The sequence below is a fragment of the Hylobates moloch genome, unplaced genomic scaffold, assembly GCF_009828535.3.
Source record: "Hylobates moloch isolate HMO894 unplaced genomic scaffold, HMol_V3 SCAFFOLD_6, whole genome shotgun sequence".
In the NCBI taxonomy this organism is placed as follows: Eukaryota; Metazoa; Chordata; class Mammalia; order Primates; family Hylobatidae; genus Hylobates; species Hylobates moloch.
The window spans coordinates 76,066,202-76,083,234 of record NW_026652281.1 but is presented as its reverse complement, the minus strand read 5'-3'; the positions used below and the strand labels follow the sequence as shown (position 1 = coordinate 76,083,234).

At 46.9% G+C, this 17,033-nt stretch overlaps 1 protein-coding gene across 3 annotated transcripts in view; it reads right to left on the bottom strand.

Moving 5' to 3' along the window:
• The window catches only part of CACNG3 (calcium voltage-gated channel auxiliary subunit gamma 3), a 105,446-nt gene that overhangs the window by 31,916 nt on the left and 56,497 nt on the right, over positions 1-17,033 (bottom strand). The window lies entirely within an intron of this gene.

Sequence of the window (17,033 nt, the reverse complement as noted above, 5' to 3'; positions counted from 1 at the left end):
CAGGGGTACAGAGAGAGAGAGAGAGACAGAGAGAATGACAACTATAAATTATTTGATATTTGACATTTACAAAAAGCATTGAAATGCAATGGAAAAAAACCAGATGTGTGTTGATCTTCCTTACTTAACAGCTTAGGATTACTAACACTGGAGGCCTGTGAGGGTAGGGTGGTCACCCTGATCATTTCATTGCTTAGAGTGTCTGAAAGTCTTCTTAATCCTGCCTTGGCAGGCATTAAAAAGCATGCAGAACTCATCCTGTTTCCAGACCACTAGAGGCTTCTGGGGCTGTAGCAGGGGTTCTGGGGAGAAGGGTTGAAGAGAACAAGGGTCATAGCTGTGGCTCCTGGGTCTTAGCTGCTTTTTAACTGGTGACATCTCTCTTTCAGAGGTGCCTGGAAAAATTGGGTCCACCTTCATGAGAATCACCTGGGCTCTACTTAAAACAAACAAACAAACAAGTGCATTCCTGGGCACCTACACAATGCCCTGAATTAGAGGCTTTGAGAACCTGTGTTTTTGAGCAGGTTTCTCCAAGATTCTGATGCATAGCAGAGTCTGAGAGCAGTGCGGTGACCTCAGGAGATGCTCCAGCCTCTGTCCTCAGATGGACACACCATATTGTCATCACATCACAAAAAACTTGCCCTCGGGGAGTATTTGAGACCCTGCCTGGAGGATAGGCAAGATAGGTTTGGGGATGTGGAAGGTTTGTGGGGAGGGTTATTTCCTCTTAGAAGATTTGGGATTGAGGCCTTCTGAGACTGATCTGAGGTCTCCCTACAAGCAAGCACCACAGCCATGGTGAGTCCTGAGTCCTTGACTGCAGCTGCGAGTGCAGAGCTGGTCTGTACCTTGGACTTGGGCTTCACTTTCATGAGCCAACAGAGTTTGACATGGTTCCCTAATGCACCTATGCACACGGTCACTGGGATGCTCCAGCGGACGTGAGGGATGCTTATTGTGCGGCATTTAACTTATGCCTCATTACCAGACGCTACCAGTTGTTTTCTTTTCATTTCTTTTTTTTTCTGAGACAGAGTCTCACTCTGTTGCCCAGGCTGGAGTGCAGTAGCTCAATCTCAGCTCACTGCAACCTCCATCTCCTGCGGTTCGAGATTCTCGTGCCTCAGCCTCCCAAGTAGCTGGAATTACAGGTGCATGCCATCATGTCCAGCTAATTTTTGTATTTTTTAAGTAGAGAGAGGTTTCACCATGTTGGCCAGACTGGTCTCAAACTCCTGACCTCAAGTAATCCACCTGCGTTGGCCTCCCAAAGTGTTGGGATTACAGGCGTGAGCCACCGTGGCCCAGCCACTACCAGTTGTTTTCTAATCCTGTAAGCAGCACGTAAATAGCACAATGACAATATAATGTGTAGAGGTTCAGAGTTTAAAATATTATTTTTGACCCTAATTTGACACTTTCTTCATTAACAAAGGTAATGCAGGAAGAGTTAAAAAAAAAAAAAAAAAAAAGAGAGTGACGTCTCAACTCCTGAGAGACCTGGGCTTAGATTTCTGTTCCCTGCAAACTACATAAACATGTGCAGAATCAAACCTGCAAAACTGGAGCCTATGTTTAACTGTCTGTATAAAGAGCCACACTTTTTGACATTTTGTGAAATGTTAGCATTCTGACTATGCTAAGCTGAGAAAGACAAGAGAGCCTCCTGAATCTGTCTCCAGCTACCCTGGACTGCTCATTTCAACCTTCACTGGTCAGCTCTGCCCAGCGCTAACAGATTTACTCCCAAGCAAATCCATCCCGGGCCCTGACATTTATCCGGGGCTCTTTTACTCTCTTCTATTCATTAAGCATGGGCGGTTGCCATGGCAACCATTAACTGCACCTGACATCCAGGAATAGTTCTGGCGTTTTGAGCAAACACCACACTGGGATTTAGTTCTGCAAGGTAAAGACCTGGACGCCTCCCTCCTACTTGCGTGGACATCCTGGTGGTTCCTCCACCCCTGCCCGAATCTGAGCTGCCCCCAGGCCTCTTGGCTGAAGAAGGGAAAGAGGGCGGTGTCTCCTCCCCCAGATCCCCATTCTCCCTGCCCACTCAGCCCTTAGGATCTTTGCTAGTTGCCATATGATGGGGGTGTGGCGGGGGCTGTCTGTGAGTGGGGTGAGCCTACAGAAGGGTGTATGTGTTTGTGTGATGAAGTCGGGGTGAGAGTGGGGGGCATCCCAGGTTATCAGAGGTGGACGCAGACGCATTTTGGAAGAGCAAGGAATGTGAATGGGCACACGATGCCCGCGTGTGGATGTGACTCTGTGTGGATGCACTGGTGAGTATATGTCTTATGGCTGCCAGGCCTTTGCAGCTGATGCTCTTTCTGCCTGGACCACTTTCTCCCAGCCCTTCATGGGGCTGTCAGGTCTTCACCTCACTTGAACATCTCCAGTCACTTTCTTTGCTAAGCTTACGATGATCTGTGAGTGTGCTAAATATCTTGTTTATATTTATTGCCTACTTTATTTTCTGACTTCTTATTTCCTAGAATATAAGCACCATTGAATCCCAAATAGCCTGCACCCAACCTGATACACAGTAGGTGCTTTATAACTGTGCCCTGAACATCAGACTATCCTTTGTATATGTCTGCAGGGATCTTGGGCAACTTCTTGTTGGACGGTGACAAAAGTCCTTAACCTGGCCTACGAGATCCTGTGTGATGTGTCCCCAGCCCCTCTCCAGATCTTTCTCACCAAATTCCTGCCGCACAGGCTTTGTTTTATCTTTCCTGCCTCAGGGCCTTTGCACGAGCACCCTCAGCCTCAATTATTTCTCCCTCTCCATCCTGCATTTGAGTAATTTCTATCTGGGCTTCAGATCTTACCAAAAATATGTCCCCAGGCTGATGCCATCCAATAATCTGCTCTCACAGCACCGCACCCTGTGCTTCTCTTTCAGGCACATATTGCAAAGGATTAATTATGAGTTTAATGATGTGTCTGTTTATTCCTCTCTATTGTAAATCCCAAGAGAGCATCTCTGTCTTGCTCACCGCCGTCTTCCCAGGACCTGGCACATAGTAGGTTGTTAAATAAACAAGTGGGCAAATGAATGTATGGGATGAGTACTGCATATTTCCTTCACGTCTGAATTGTTTTTATTTTGTTTGTTTTCTGAGACAAGGTCTTGCTGTGTCACTCAGGAGTGCAGTGGCATGATCATAGCTCACTGCAGCCTCAAACTCCTGGGCTCAAGTGATTTTCCTGCCTCAGCCTCCCACGTAGCTGGGACTACAGGTGCTCACCAGTATGCTCCACTACTGTTTTCATTTTTTGTAGAGATGTGGTCTCACTATGTTGCCCAGGCTGGCCTTGAACTCTTGGCCTCAAGCGATCCTCCTGTCTCAGCCCCCCAAAGCATTGGGATTACAGGCATGAGCCACTGCACCCGGCCCGTTCTTTTTTTTTTTTTTTTTTTTTTTTGAGACAGGTTCTCACTCTGTCACTGAGGCTGGAGTGCAGCGGTACAATCATAGCTCACTTGTGAGGAGTTCGAAGTGAGGGCTCAAGTGATCCTCTCACTTTGGCCTCCCAAAGTGCTGGGATTACAGGCATCAGTCACAGCACCCAGCCTGGATGAACTGTCCTTTAAGCTTTGTTTATTGGCATCTCTTCACTGCCTGAGACTCCCTTTTATTCCAGAGCCTCTCTGAGCCCGAGTCTTCTTTTCCCCTTCCTTCTCTCATTGCTATGGCTTTTTTTTTGGTTTGGAGCCCCTGCCTTGCCCACTCCTTAGAGACTTAGGACTTCACCTCTCTGCATGAGGAGGAAGCCAGGCTACTATCACATTTAGCGCCACCTCCTTCATCCCTGTCACCTGCTGCCATTAGCAGGGAGAGGCCAGCCTCTGTTTTTGGCCTGAGCCTCGAGCCTGGAGCCTCCAGCTAGGCGTCATTAGCTAGACTGGTTCAGGATCAGGTGGCAGGGGAGAGAGATCATGGCGTGTTTCTCTGGTCAAGGGGCTGAGGTTACTGGTCTGTACCAGGCATCTGGAGGGAACATCTGTTCTAGCTGCCAGAGGAGCTTCCATTCTCCCTTCCACTGGTAAGGCTACCTTCATTCCACTGTAGGGAATGCCTTCTCTCCCACTTCAGCCTGTGCAGAGAATGAGGTGAGCATAGGGTGACTCCATTGTCAGTTTCAGAAGTGGGCATGTGATTCAGTCCTGGCCAATCAGAATTCTAAATTCTCCTGGCTACAGTGGTTGGCTAAGAGGGTGAGCACATGACCTAGATCTGGCCAATCAACATGTCTCACCACCTTGATTGGAGTGATTGGTTCAGGGGAGGGCAAGTGACCAAGTTTGTCCAGTGAAGATAGTCTTGGAACCTTGGTTAGAAATGTTGAGAAAGAAAAATGTTGGCCGGGTGCGGTGGCTCACGCCTGTAATCCCAGCACTTTGGGAGGCCAAGGCAGGTGGATCACCTGAGGTCGGGAATTCGAGACCAGCCTGACCAACAGGGAGAAACCCTGTCTCTACTAAAAATACAAAATGAGCCGGGCCTAGTGGCGCATGCCTGTAATCCCAGCTACTCGGGAGGCTGAGGCAGGAGAATTGCTTGAACCTAGGAGGCGGAGGTTGCAGTGAGCAGAGGTTGCACCATTGCACTCTAGCCTGGGCAACAAGAGCGAAACTCCATCTCAAAAAAAAAAAAAAAGAAAAAGAAAAATGTTATTTTCCATTGAGTGGCTAAGCTAGTGGGCTGGGGCTACAGTTGCCAAGCCTCCAACCCCCTACGTTGGAGACAGCAAGCTTGAGGGTGAAATCAAGGCAGAGATTTCAGAATAGAGCCGAGAGTTGTTGATGATCTGAATCTTGCTAATATCATTTGAGCCCCTGGCTCCAGCCGTGCTTGAAACAGGTAAACCTTGGGTATTTCAGTTCCATCAGCCAATAGCTTATGTGGCTGCTTACGCTTATTTCAAATGGATTTCTGTACTTTGCAACTGAGAGTCCTCACAAACTGAGAGTCCTCACCTGTTTGGAACAGCAGCACCTACCATTTATTAAGCTCTAACCATGTAATAGTCTCCCAGTCCCAGCTTTGCCTCCATGCCTGCTCTGCAAACCTGAGCAACTCACATTACCATTTCTGATCTTGGTTTCCACAGTTGTGAAAAGAAGCTCATAAACTCTACTTTTCCTACCTGTCGGGCTTGTTGTGAGCATCAAAGTGATGGGTATGAGGCGGTTCATAAACTGTGACTCACCAGCCCGTGCTGCGTAACAGTACTGAGCACCTTCTCCCAGCAGCAGAGCTCGCTGGGGTTGGCAGGGCTTGCGCTCAGCAATGCATTCCAGCTGATGTACGCTATCCCTGGGGTCTGGCTCCTAGGACTTGGGAAAGGGAGCTCCCAGGGTCCTGAGTGTTCCTGATCTCAGGAGTGTGGGAGAATAGAGTGGGCTAAAGATTGGTGGTGGGTGACCCTGCGGAATGTTAACTGATGTCCCCCTAACCCTTATTCCCATGTACCTGATGATGTTTCTTTTGTCCCAGGGAATGAGAACATCTCAGCAGATGCTGTCATGGATCAATGATCCAGACCACATGTACCCACCTCTGCTGTCCCCCAGAATTTAGATACCCCTCAAGGGAAGGAATTGGCTGAGATTAAAGAATTGGCTGATATTAAATTCCTGCCCTCTTCCCCCAGTAGACACAACTCATAACATAAATTCATTCATTCATTTCACTCAATAAATAGCTGCCCTGTGCCCGGCATCTCTGCAGGCACTATGGCTCCGGGGGCATGACATAGAGCACTCTTGGTTCTTCCAAGTGGATGGGGAGGACAATGGAACAAATGACTTCCAACAGCAATCAGAGCTAAAAAGACCCTCAAGATAAGGGGCTCAGAGTGACCAAGGGTGATGAGGCAGGGAGGAGGTCTTTGAGGGGGCTGTGTGGCCTGAGAGCTGAAAGGGGAAAGAAAGAGCCTCCTTGCAAATCAGGACAAGCAGTGCAGGCAGAGGGAAGAGGAAGGGCTGGTCCTGTAGTAGCATAAGCTGCTGCATGGAGGAACAGAAGAGACCCAGTAGGGAACAGCAGAGTAGAGGGAGAAGGAGGGAAAAGCTGAGAGAAGGCTGAGACCACAGGAGGGACAGCACATGGGCCACTGAGGAGCATTTATTCCAAGGGCAATGGGGGTTTCAGGGATTAAGCAGGAGAGTGATACGATAGGATATGCATTTTGTAAATGGTCTCTCAGGCTGCCACATGGAGAATGATCTGGGGTGGGGACAATGGTGATTTGAGCTAAACTGGCAGCTGGGGAAGTGGGAGAAGCTGTTGCCTTTGGCTACGATGATATTTTTGAAGGCGGAGCCAATGAGACTTGGTGTTTTGGGTATGGGGAGTGGGGGAAACAGGCACCAATGATGTCTATGCTTTTCACCTGTGTGTGGCTGGGGTAAGTAGTGGTACTAGGAAATGAGGTGGAAAACTAGGCAAGAGGCAGGTTTAGCAAGGAAATTAAGAAACTAAGCTCACTTGCAGAAAAATAAAGTTATATTCACACACACCTGGGTTTGTGGGCTGAATTCTGTATCCACTAGAAATACAAGCAAGGCAGATGTGGGTTCAAATCCCAGATCCACCACTTGCTGTGTGACATTGGGATCTTTACCTTTATTGAACTTCAGCTTTTTATACACAGGAATGGCAGTGTCTTTCTAGCAGGCTTTATTGTTGTCTGGCTCGTTGAGAATTCAATAAAAAATGTATATAAGAAATCTAGTGGCTGGGTACGTTGTCTCATGCCTGTAATCCCAACACTTTAGGAGGCCGAGGCAGGCAGATCAGGAGTTCCTGAGGTCAGGAGTTCGAGACCAGCCTGGCCAACATGGTGAAACCCCATCTCTACTAAAAATAAACAAATTAGCCAGGTGTGGTGGTGTGCACCTGTAATCCAAGCTCCTCGGGAGACTGAGGCAGGAGAATCGCTTGAACCTGGGAGGTGGAGGTTGCAGTGAGCCGAGATCACGCCACTGCCCTCCATCCTGGGCCACAGTGAGACTCTGCCTCAAAAAAAAGGACATCTGGTAAGGTGCTGGACACATTCTGAGTGCTAAGTAAAAGTTAGTTTTATTCTTCTTCCCTCTGCCCTTCCAGGCAAAGGTAATGACTCCATTTGTCTATTATTAATATCAACCTGTGGGAATGATGATCTTGACTTACTGAGAGTTGCTGTGATCCAACCTCAATATCAACTGCTTTATATAAATATGAAGCAAACCGACCTGGGATTGTATCCTGGTACTACCCCGTAGTAACTGCATCCTTGAGCTAGTTATTCTACCGCTCTGAGCTTCAGTTTTCTTTGTTTAAAATAGGTGTAATGCTGCTATCCTCAAAAGACTGCTATGAGTATTAAAAGACCATTGTAAAAATCAAAAAGCTTGGGAACATCTTAGATAATCTTTATTAGGGGATGGATTAGATTCACTAAGATACATCCACACTAGGGTCTAGTATAGGCAGCAATCATAAAGAATGAGGAAGCTCTGACCATCTGATGGCCCAGAAAGATGTCCATATGGAACGCCTCTTCTCTCTCTTTCTCTCTCTCTCTCTTTTTTTTTGAGTCCTGCTCTGTGGCCCAGGCTGAATGTAGTGGCTCAATTATGGCTCACTGCAGCCTCAACCTCCCAGGCACAAGTGATCCTCCCAGCTCAGCTTCCTGATTACCTGGGACTACAGGCATTTGCCAGCATGCACAGCTAGTTTAAAAAGTTTTTTGTAGAGACAGGCTCTTGCCATGTTACCCAGGCTGGTCTCATATTCCTGAGCACAAGTAATCCTCCCACCTCAACCTCCCAAAGTGCTAGGATTACAGGTGTGAGCCACCACACCTGGCCTTCATCTCATTTTTGTACAGCAAAAAATATATATGAGTGGATTGCAAGGCTGGTTATGTGAATGGTGGCCCTGGGAGTTGAGCAGGGCACCACCTGAGCAACTGTATAGAGGTGTTTTGTGGCTTGCTGGCAAAATAGGTAGATATTAATTTAGATTATAGACATAATCACAGATAAAGACATGAATATAGATATGTCTCAATATGCACACGGAATGACTGAGAAAGTTACTTTAAGGAATCTCTGTGGGTTGGGGAGGGGTAGAATTTGAGAAGCAGAAGGGGAAAAACTTTTGCTTCTTACACTCTCCTCTTAAAAGTGCTTTAGGAGGGAGTTTTACTTTTTTTTTTCTTTTTGGCTCCATTTTCTTGTATTTTTCAAATGTAAAAGTCTTCTAAAAACAGAGCTAATGCATAAGAAAATGTTTAGCTAAGCACTGCCTGGCACGAGATTTGTATGTTCAATAAAAATGGCAACTAGAGAGAAAAAAGAGTGTGTTTAGTGGGGAGGGGGCAGAGGAGAAGACTAAGAGAAACCATGGCTGTGAAGCATCCAGCTTCTCTTGGCAGCTTGTGGCAGGTCCCCAAGGTGGCCGGGGTTCCTTTGAGGTGCTAATGACCTGATAGACTCATTCACAGGCACTGGCTGGGCGGTGTTCTCCCGGGGCATCTGGAGACAGTGCTCCTTCCTCACCTAACGAAGGAATGATGCTGACGTGAGCATTTCAATCCAAATAGGAGAGTGAGAGTCATCAGCGGGGCACAGGGTGGGGGTGAGGGCGGCTATGTCTGAGTTCCAGGCTCTTCCCTGCTCTCCTCCTCCCGCCTGTCTGGTTCCCAATTCAGGTTCCCCCATTGAATTAGCTGTATAACTTTGGCAAGTGACTTAACTGCTTGAGGCCTCAGTTGCCTCATCTGGTACATGGGCATACAGCAGTCCTTTCTCATCCACACAGGATATATTCCAAGACCCCCAGTGGATGTCTGAAACTGCAAATAGTACCAAATCCTATTTATACTGATTTTTCCTCTACGTACCTACCTATGACAATATTTAGTTTATCAGTTCTACACAGTAAGAGATTATCAACAGTAACTAATAACACAATTATAACAGTATATCATCATAAAAGTTATCACTCACTGTGGCCGTAACTCTTGCAGTTTGAGATGTGATAGCAAAACTTGCCTGAATTTACTTTTCACAATTTCATGGATAGGAGATTCCTTCCCTAGATCTTAGCAACCTCAATAGATGATTTTCTTTTCTTTTGTAAGTCAAGAACTTTCACCTTTTCACTTAAAGGAAGCACTTGACAGCTTCTCTTTGGCATATTTGAATGGCAAGCATCACTACTCTTGTGCTTTGGGGGTACTATTAAGTAAAACTAGGGTTACTTAAACACAAGCACTGTAATACTAAGACAATCCATCTGATAAACGAGGCAACTCTTTATTTTTCTTATTTATTTATTTATTTATTTATTTATTTATTTATTTATTTATTTTTGAGACAGAGTCTCACTCCGTTGCCCAGGCTGGAGCGCAGTGGTGAGATCTCGGCTCACCGCAACCTCCGCCTCCCAGGTTCAAGCAATTCTCCTGCCTCAGCCTCCTGAGGAGCTGGGATTACAGGCACATGCCACCATACCCTGCTAATTTTTGTATTTTTAGTAGAGACAGGGTTTCACCATTTTGGCCTCAAGTGATCCTCCCACCTCAGCCTCCCAAAGTGCTGGAATTACACAAAAGCATAAGCCACTGTGCCTGGCCTGATAACCAAGCCAACGGTTAAGTGACTAACAGGCGGTTAGCATCTACAGTGTGGATACTTGGGACAAGGGAGGATTCACATCCTGGGTGGGACAGTGCAAGATTTCATCACACTACTCAGAACAGTGTGCAGTTTAAAACTTATGAATTGGGCCAGGTACATTGACTCACACCTGTAATCTCAGTGCTTTGGGAGGCTCAGGTGAGAGGATCATTCAAGGCCAGGAGTTTGAGACCAACCTGGGCAACATAGTGAGACCCTTTCTCTACATGAAATGAAAAAAAAAATTATTAGGCATAGTGTTGCATGCCTGTGGTCCCAGCTACTCGGGAGGCTGAGGCAGGAGGATTGCTTGTGTCTAAAGGGTTGAGCCTGCAGTGAGGTGTGATCATGCCACTGCATTCCAGCCTGGACTACGGAGCAAGACTGTATCCCTAAAAAAAATAAAATAAAATAAGAAAAACGTATAAATTGTTTCTTTCTGGAATTTTCCATTTATTATTTTCAAACCTCAGTTGACCATAGGTAACTGAAAACAAGGAAAGTGAAGCACAGAACACAGTGAAATACTCATTAACTTTCAGCTAGGATTAGTATTAGTCCTAATACTATATTAATAATATAGTATTAGTATATTAGTATTAGCATTATTTCTAAGGCCCACAATCCCTTATCCAAGCTCCTGAAATCCAAAAAGCTCTGAAAAATAAAAAAGTTCCTTGGATTTTATACAGCAGCAAACTGTGAGGTCGTCACATGGACTTATTTGGGAGCAAAATCTGACCTGAGCTGACTTGGGAAAGTATTCGTGGTCTTTATTTATTTTACTTGTCATGATTATTTCTAAGTTTTGCTGCAGAGCAATGAATGCATTTGACTGCAGGGTGCTGCCCGGGGGTGTTAAGTTATCTGTGGTAAATGAACCCTCATGCCTTTGTAAAATCCTACACATTTGAATTTCTGAAACGCATCTGAGTATGAGACTGTGGACCTATACCGTAATGAGTACAGCAGACCACACATTCCCCAGTTTTTATGCTTTTCTCCATATATTTATTTCACATGCTTTAATATTTATGTTACATTTCTCTTGTGAAAGTTGTCAGAATAAAGATGGAGTCACTTGTGCTAAAATCCCTGACAATCCCAGCACTTTGGGAGGTCAAGGCAGGCAGATCACTTGAGGTTAGGAGCTCGAGACCAGCCTGGCCAACATGGTGAAACCCCATCTCTACTAAAAATACAAAAATTAGCGGGGCATGGTGGTGTGCACCTGCAGTCCCAGCTCCTTGGGAGGCTGAGGCAGGAGAATCACTTGAACCCAGGAGGCAGAGGTTGCAGTGAGTAGAGATTGTGCCACTGCACTCCAGCCTGGGCAACAGAGTGAGACTCTGTTTAAAAACAAAACAAACAAACAAAAAAACCCTGACAAGTCTGGGCATGGTGGTTCATGCCTGTAATCCCAGAATTTTGGGAGGCTGAGGCAGAAGGATTGCTTGAGGTAGAGAGTTCAAGATCAGCCTGGGCAACACAGCAAGACTCTATCTCTACCAATAAATAAATAAATAAATAAAAGCCAGGCATGGCGCATGCCTGTTGTCCCTGCTGTTGATTGAGGCCAGGAGGTCAAGTCTGCAGTAAGCCATGATCACACCACTGCACTCCAGCCTGGGAGACAAAGCAAGACCTCTTCTCTTGCAAAAACCATAACTTTGCACAAAGACCTTTGCAACCTTACACAAAAATTACTTCTACGAGGACATCTTCCCAGCAACTGCCTGTCCAATCTCGAACTGGCACCACCCTTGTTGTTCATCCTTGTAGCCAAAGATAATTATCTCAAAACAATTACACAATCCCCCTGATTTTTCCTTTAAAAACCTTTGTCTTCCTTTACCTCCCTGCCTAAATATGCACATAGTTCACTAAGGCACCTGTATTCCCATTGCAATGCCTATTCCCTAATAAACATCATTTTCTTTTGAAGCATTTTCCTCTCTGTTTGTCATTTAGGTTGACACCCTTTAAATCAACCCGGTTTCTTTTTTAAATTAAATTTATTTTCAAAGGAAACTTCATAACCCAACTGTAAATGGAAAGTGAGTATCTCTGGCTGTAAATAGAAGGCCACTGTAAAAATAAACACAATGAAAACAAAATGATGTTATTAAATTCCAGCCAGATACCGTGAATTGAAAAGGAAATAGCTTTCTCGCCATGTGGTGAGATCTTATTTAATGCCTTGTCCGGATACCACATAGCAGCCTTGGTAGATGCTACCTGCAGCCAGGGAGCCTCCTACTGGTGGGGTTGACTGCCTGGTAGAAGGAAGGGCCTAGTTAGCCCCCACCCCTTCAGCCTGAGGTAGGTAGCACAGATATTCCATGCTTCGAGGAACAGCATTAACAGCTGCCCTTCCTCTGGTTAGAGCACCTAGAATATGCCCAAAGCTACTCGGTAACATGTGCCCCCACCTGCAACAGGAGGTGTCCTGTTGAACTGTAATCATAAGGACATTTATTATCCTTGAGCCAATATCGCTGGGAGGTGCCGTAGTATGACCTAAGCGTGGTGAGCCTAGTAGCTTGTTTTGGCTGGAAGTGAGACCCCAGGGTCTGGGCACTAGGCAAGAAGCTGCTGTTTTTTCATTCATTCATTCGAAAAAGGATAAACTGGCCGGGTGCAGTAGTTCATGTCTGTAATCTCAGCACTTTGGGAGGCTGAGGTGGGAGGATCACCTGAGGTCAGGAGTTTGAGACCAGCCTGGCCAGCATGGTGGAACCCCATCTCTACTAAAAATACAAAAATTAGCCAGGTGTGGTGGCACATGCCTGTAGTCCCAGCTACCTGGGAGGCTGAGGCAGGAGAATGACTTGAACCTGGGAGGTGGAGGTTGCAGTGAGCTGAGATAGTGCCACTGCACTCCAGCCTGGGTGACAGAGTGAGAGTTCATCTCAAGAAAAATGAAAAAAAAAAATTACAAAAGGATATACTGAGTGCCTCCTATGTGCTAAGCACCATACCCGGCTCTAGGGATGCTGAGGGACAAAGCTCCTGCCTTTGTGGGTATGGGAGAGATGGAGAAGGATCATATGAAGGACATAAACAAGTAGGCAGGATAGCCTGTCATAGCGGGAGGTCAGGGAAGCTTCTCAGAGAAGGGGCATCTGGGCTGAAACCAAATGCCAAGCATGAACAGCCACACTAAGATAAGCGGGTAGAGCATCTGGGCTGGGTGACCAGCAAGTGCACAGGCCCAGAGGCTGGAATTCTCACCTCTCATCACCCCATCTTCAAGGAAGCACTTCTCAAGCTTCAGGGGGTGCAGAATCCCTGGGAGTCAGAGGGAGATTGGCTTAGGATTCCTGGGCCATAACTCGAGAGGGTCTGATTCAGCAGGTCTGGGGTGGGACCTGAGGTTAAGCATTTCTTTTTTCTTTTCTTTTCTTTTCTTTCTTTTTTTTTGAGACAGAATCTCCCTCTGTCACCCAAGCTGGAGGCAGTGGGTTGATTCAGCTCACTGCAACCTCTGCCTTCTGGGCTCAAGCAATTCTCGTGCAGCAGCCTCCTGAGTAGCTAGGATTACAGGTATGCACCACCACGCCTGGCTAATTTTGTATTTTTTAGTAGAGATGGGGTTTCACCATGTTGGCCAGGCTGTTCTCGAACTCCTGACCTTAAGTGATCCGCCCGTCTTGGCCTCCCAAAGTGCTGGGATTACAGATGGGAGCCACCAAGTCCGGCCTGCTTCTACACCTTCTTACCCATGTAACCTTGTTTGAATTTCTCAACATCTCTAAGCTTCAGTTTCCTCAATTGGAAAATTGGAATGACCAATTATATGAGATAATATAAAGCACCTGGCATGTCCCTGCGACATGGGATGTGTGGGCAATAATGATGATAGTTACTATGTAGCCTGGTGGGTCACTCATTGGACCCTTTTATTCACAGGAGTTCCCTGTGTAGGAAACTGGTGTCATGATGCCTCTGTCCTAGGTATTATACTAGATTTTCTCCCTGTTATGTGATTCGCTGTGCATTCTAATCCATATTTCACTGGCGAGGACACTAACACTCGTGGAAGTTAAGTTATTTAAGGGTGACCCAGCCAAGCAGCGAGGCTGGAATTTGAACAAAGTCTTTTTGAAATATGCTGTTAGTTTGGAATTTCCACCAGGTCTGTTTGTTTCCACTCCACATGGGGCCACTGTGTCAGGATCTTGGGGGAAGCCAGATTAACTGGGCCAAACTGTGTCACTCACTCCCAGGAGCCAAGGGCTGGGAAGGGACAGCCTGGGTCAGCCTGGGTCCGTTCAGAGGCCCCGCAATCTTTGGGGAGTGCAGTGGAGTCTGGGGGTGTCTCAGCTGGGGCTGCTGTGAGGAAGACTGGGAAGGTGCCCAGAGCACCGGGAAGCCACAGATGAATCAATCAGTTGATGCCCCAGTAAGCAACATGGTGCCCACGCCATGCTGGCTCTGTGGGGGACACAGAAAAGCAGGCCATGTCCTTCCCGCAGGAGCTTTGTCTCACTGGGGAGAGAGAACAGACTCACAAAGACAGAGTCCACTTTTGAGCAGGCAGAGAATGCTCTCAGTGTGCCGGGCATTTGGGGTGGGGCTTGAAGGACAGGTCAAGCCTGGTCCTCAGTGAGGGTGCTGCCCTGGGAAGGCGTGGGAGCATGTTTCAGGGGATGGCATAGTTCCGACAGTGGGGAGGGCTCCTGCCAGGGATTGGAAGATGAGGTGAGAAAGGAGAGCTGTGCTCCCTCTTGGTGCCCTGCGTGATGGATAAAGTCCAGACGGTCCCCAAAGCAGGGATGTTAAAGTGATGGCGATAGCCTGGCTCCCAGGCTGTGTGACCTTGGACAACTTGCTTACACTCTCTAAACCTCAGCTTCCTCCTCTGTGAAATAGGGATAATAATAGTACAAGCTCTCTATTTTGCTGTAGCATTAAATGAGACAATGTCTGTGAAGTGCCTGGCATGCTGCCTGGCACATAGTACATGCTCAATAAATGTTATTAATTAAGATGATGGGCTGGGCACAGTGGCTCATACTTGTAATCCCAGCACTTTGGGAGGCCAAGGCAGGCGGATCACCTGAGGTCAGGAGTTCAAGACCAGTCAGGCCAACCTGGTGAAACCCCGTCTCTACTAAAAACACAAAAATTAGCTGGGCATGGTAGTGGATGCCTGTAATCCCAGCTACTTGGGAGACTGAGGCAGGGGAATTGCTTGAACCTGGGAATAGGTGAAGGTTGCAGTGAGCCGAGATCATGCCACTGCATTCCAGCCTCAGCAACAGGGTAAGACTGTTAAAAGAAGAAAGAAAGAGAGAATGAGAGAGAGAGAGAGGAGAGAGAGAGAGAGATAAAGAGAGAAAGGGAGAGAAAAAGAAAGAGAGACAAAGAAAGAGAAAGAAAGAAAGAGAAGAGAGAAAGAAAGAAAGAAAAGAAAAGAAAGAAAGAAAAGAAAGAAAGAAAAAGAAAAGAAAGAAAGAAAAGAAAGAGGAAGGAAGGAAGGAAGGAAGGAAGGAAGGAAAAAGGAAGGAAGGGAGGAAGGGAGGGAGGGAGAGACGATGATGGTGAGGGTGAGGGTGGTAATCAGAGTAGGAAGAAGTGATGTGATAGGTGTGTTCTGGCAGCTTGGGAAGTAAACCCCAGGAGTCCAAACATCCCTTCCTAGGATCTGGAGGAGACCTCTCCCCCTGCCGAATGTCTGGGTGAGATGCAGAGATGGGTAAACTTTGGTGAGAGGTGCAAAGCCAGTCGACAGTAGGACAATGTGGCCTGGCCCCCAGGTACATCACGCAGTGAATACTTGTTGATTTAATAGATTTCCAAAAATAATTCTGAGAGGCATTGCAAAGGCACCAGGGATGCTAATGTCAGGGAAGTGGCAGCACCAGCCGCTGGCTGGTCATTGTTCCCTGCTAGAACCAAGTCCTTTTGGCTGTCAGGTGGGCAAGACACCTTCATGTTCCAGGAGCCTCCTGCGGAACCCAGGTGGAGAATAAAACTATCTTGCACAAGCTCACAGCTTCTTTATGCGGTGGCCCAAGGGACTCACAGCCTTGCAAGCTCAGGGACTCTGGTTTTTCAATCATCATAACGCTCGGAACCTGCAGCCCCTATTTTCCATCCTCCCGTCACCTACTTGGGTTTCCTGATTGTGTGGGACTCCTGGAAGGCATGAAAATGAAGGAGAGTAGGTGGAGGTTGGAGGAGGAGAAGGAGGAGGAGGAGGAGGAGGAGGAGAAGGAGAAGGAGGAGGAGGAGGAGGCGAGAGTCCTAGGAGAATTTGCCAGGCTTCAAAATGAAGCTGCCACATGTCTGCTGGGAGTCGGTGGAAACACAGGGACATATATATCTATACCGTGAGGGTTGAGGCAACCCACACATGCAGAACATTTTGATGGTTAATAAATCTTTTTCTTTTCAGAACTGGGCTTTGATTCAGATGTGCTGGAGACTAGGGAAGAGCCTGCTGTCCAGATTCATCCACGAGGACAAGGCTTCCTTCCTAACTTTTTCACATCAAGGTGCATTGGGAGAAAGGTCAGGGCTGCTCACAGCCCTTAGGCAGCTGGCTTGGAGCTCGATCACCTGTGGCTGCTGGACTGCGCTGAGGGCCAAGGGGAGTCTTACTTCTGCATAAGAAGCTGCGACTTCTGCCTGACTAGTCACGCGAGGTCCCACACTGAGAAGGGTCTCTGCTTCATTTAGTGCTCTGTCACTGTCTTGAAATTCTTAACATTTTTTTGAACCAAAGTCTCCCCATTTTCATTTTGTGCTGGACCCCATAAATTATGTACTGGTCCTGCTCAGCACACCAGTAACCCATGACAAGCATACCTTGAGGAAAACTGTTTCAGCAAATGAAAAACTTGCTAGATCTTTTTGGCCAGTTTCATTTTTTCATTTATCCTGAAGTGTGTAGAAAAGTAAACGTTTTTAAAAACATAAGGCCAGGTGTGGTGAGCACTTTGGGAATCCCAGCACTTTGGGAAGCCGAGGCGGGTGGATGACTTGAGGCCAGGAGTTCAAGACCAGCCTGGCCAACATGGTGAAATCCTGTCTCCACTAAAAATACAAAAATTAGCCAGGTGTGGTGGTGCACACCTGTAATCCCAGCTACTTGGGAGGCTGAGGCAGGAGAATCACTTGAACCTAGGAGATGGAGGTTGCAGTGAGCCAAGATCGCACCACTGCACTCCAGCCTGGGTGACAGAATCAGATTGCATCTCAAAAAATAAATAAATAAATAAATAAAAACATAAAAGTCACTTTGGGAGGCTGAGGCAGGAGCACCATTTGAAGCCAGGAGTTTGAGACCAGCCTGGACAAAATAATAAGACCCTGTCTGTGTATAAGTTAG